General features: G+C 46.2%; 1 non-coding gene across 1 annotated transcript; it reads left to right on the forward strand.

Moving 5' to 3' along the window:
- Positions 1-2,347: 2,347 nt before the first annotated feature.
- Positions 2,348-2,433, forward strand: LOC121000212. The gene has a single exon (XR_005778836.1). It is a non-coding gene; the product is annotated as a small nucleolar RNA SNORD71 (small nucleolar RNA).
- Positions 2,434-3,015: the final 582 nt, after the last annotated feature.

Raw genomic sequence — 3,015 nt, forward strand, 5'->3', positions numbered from 1 at the left:
TCATTTTATATACTAACCTTTTATGTGGTACAGTGTCAAATGCTTTGGAGAAGTCCAGATATATGACATCCATTGATTCGCCGCTGTCAAGTCTAGAACTTACCTCCTCATAGAAATTGATTAAATTAGTTTGGCATGACCGATCCCTCATGAAGCCATGCTGATATGGTGTTATTTGCTTATTTCCATTGAGATGCTCTAAGATAGCATCTCTCAGAAAACCTTCAAACAGTTTACCCACAACAGATGTTAAACTTACCGGCCTATAGTTTCCAGGCTCTGTTTTTGGACCCTTTTTGAATATTGGCACCACATTTGCCATGCGCCAATCCTGTGGGACATTCCCTGTCAGTATAGAGTCCGCAAATATCAGAAATAAGGGTCTGGCTATGACATTACTTAATTCCCTTAGGATACGGGGGTGTATGCCATCCGGTCCTGGCGATTTGTCTATTTTAATCTTTTTAAGTCGCTGATGTACTTCTTCCTGGGTCAGACAGGACACTTTTAATGGGGAATTTATTTTTACATTCTGCATGTCATCTGACAGTTTATTTTCCTCAGTGAATACATTGGAGAAAAAAATATTTAACAGCTTTGCTTTCTCCTCGTCGCTCTCTGCGACTCCCCCCTCAATACTCTTTAAAGGGCCGACACCTTCAGATTTATACTTTTTAACATTTATATAATTGAAAAACATTTTAGGGTTAGTTTTACTCTCTTTGGCAATTCATTTCTCGGTCTCTAGTTTGGCCGCTTTTATTTGTTTTTTACATGTTCTATTTTTTTCCTTATAGTTTTTCAGTGCTTCCGTGCTACCCTCATGTTTTAGTGATTTATATGCTTTCTTTTTGTCATTTATTGCTTTCTTTACAGTTCTGTTTATCCACATTGTGTCACGGCCTATGGTGTGTTTGGTGACACTTTCCTTCACTTGGTTGCCCATGGCAACGTGTGGTGTTGTGTGCATGTGGTGGCAGTGTCTCAGCCCTATGGCTGATCCCCAGGACATGGTTGCCACGCATGCCGTTGCCCGCGTTGTACTTCCCCTTTAAGTGTCCGTCTTCCCTTGCCTTGTGTTGGAAGGGTTAACTCCCTTCTGTGTGTGTGATCACCTGGTGTGTCTGAGTGTGGGTGTGGCTACTTTGGGCTATAAAGCCTCTGCTATTTTCAGTTAGCTGAGGGGTTCTTCAGCCGTGGTTGCTGGAGACATCCTCCTGTTATACCATCTGCCAGTGGGGGCCACCCTTGTGGTCATAAGTTCATGTATGGTGTTTAGTAGATGTTTGTTTGGTCTTTTGTTATTGCAGCATATGGTTTCCTGGGTTCCCGTGTGATGTCTGTTGTGTGCTGTGTCCTTTGTGTTGTTGTGGACAGCAGCACTTGTACTTGGGTTCCAGGTTGTGTGTCTGTGGCAGGTAAGTGTGGTACTAGTCTCACTTACCTGTCATTGCCATATGTCTGTTTATGTTCCCCTGTCTTTGTAGCATTGGCCTGTGAGACTCCTGTTCCTCCACATCTAGCAGGAACAGGTCGTCTTACCCTGCTCCTAGTCTAGGGCCACCCTGAGGGCTAGAAGGGACTCTAAGGTTCCGGAGTATGAGCCCTCCCACCATCAGGGTCGGCTCATACGGCTAGGAGACAGGGTCAGAATTAGGGATTGATAGGAGGTGACCTGCTCCCTGATTCCTGTCCTGGCCTTGCACTGACCATCCATCTGCTGATACCGCACGGCTGAGGGTTTTCCCCATCCTCAGCCATGACACATTGGTTTCTTTTTGTTCCTTAACCCCTTCCCAACTGCAATCTGTATATATACGTGATAGCTGCACATACCCCGTGCAGCTACCACGTGTATAGACGTCATGGCAGCTCTTTAATCCAAGCGCTGCAAATCGCTTGGATTAAAGCTTCTGCCCCTGTCCTGCTGCTGTCACGGACAGCATACAGTTCAGTAATGCCGGCAAGGGACCAATCAGAGTGGCCCCTTGCCGACAATCGATCCGATTGGTTAGTCTGCACAGACTAACCAATTTGGATTGCGGCAGTGAAAAAATGCCGGTTTCAGGCTCTGATCTGCGCTCAGCAGATCAGAGCCTGAAATCAGGTAATGTGTCCTCGTGCCCCCCTCCCCGATCTGTGCCCCCCATGTGTGCCCCCCATCTGTGCCCCTCCAAGCCCCCCCTTGTGTCCGCCTGCCGCTGAATCTCTCCGCTGCTTATCTCCTGCCTCCTGAGGTCCGCCCCCTCCCCGCCCCATACATTCTTCCTGCCCCCTCAATGCTGGCCGTGACACCCTCCCTTTCCAGCGCTGCCCCCATGCCCCCATGCCGTGCGGACCCCTGCTGTGTGTGATGGCGGCGGCTCCATTCCTGAGCTGCCGCCATCAGCAGAGAGTGTCAGCTCTATGCTGACACTCTGCTGTAACCCCATAGATGCCGTGGCAGCGGCATCCATGGGGTTAATAGAGGGAGAGGGCTCCCTCTCTCCACCACCGGGGCTGCTGCGCCCGATGGTTGCCATGGCAACCGGACGCTTTGCAAAAGCGTCCGCTGTTGCCACCTACAGGGCATATGATTGTATTATACTTTGCAATGCAAGAGCATTGCAAAGTATAGTACAGCCATCAGCCCCACTGGATCTTCAAGATCCAAGAGGGACTTGATAAAAAAATAAATTAAAATAATAAAAGTAAAAATAAATAAATAAATAAAAATGTAAAATGAAAAAAATGAAAAAAAAAGAAATAGCATTTTCCTATAAAAAATGAAAAATAAAAATACACATATTAGATATCACCGCGTCCGTAACGACCGTCTCTATAAATTTATCACATGATAGACCCCGTCCGATAAACACCATAAAAAAAATAAAGAATAACAGTGTAAAAAAAAGCCATTTTTGTCACCTTACATCACAAAAAGTGCAACAGCAAGTGATCAAAAAGGCTTATGACCCCCAAAATAGTACCAATCAAACCGTTACCCCATCCCGCAAAAAATGATACCCTATTTAA

Source organism: Bufo bufo, chromosome 4, assembly GCF_905171765.1.
Source record: "Bufo bufo chromosome 4, aBufBuf1.1, whole genome shotgun sequence".
Lineage (NCBI taxonomy): Eukaryota > Metazoa > Chordata > Amphibia > Anura > Bufonidae > Bufo > Bufo bufo.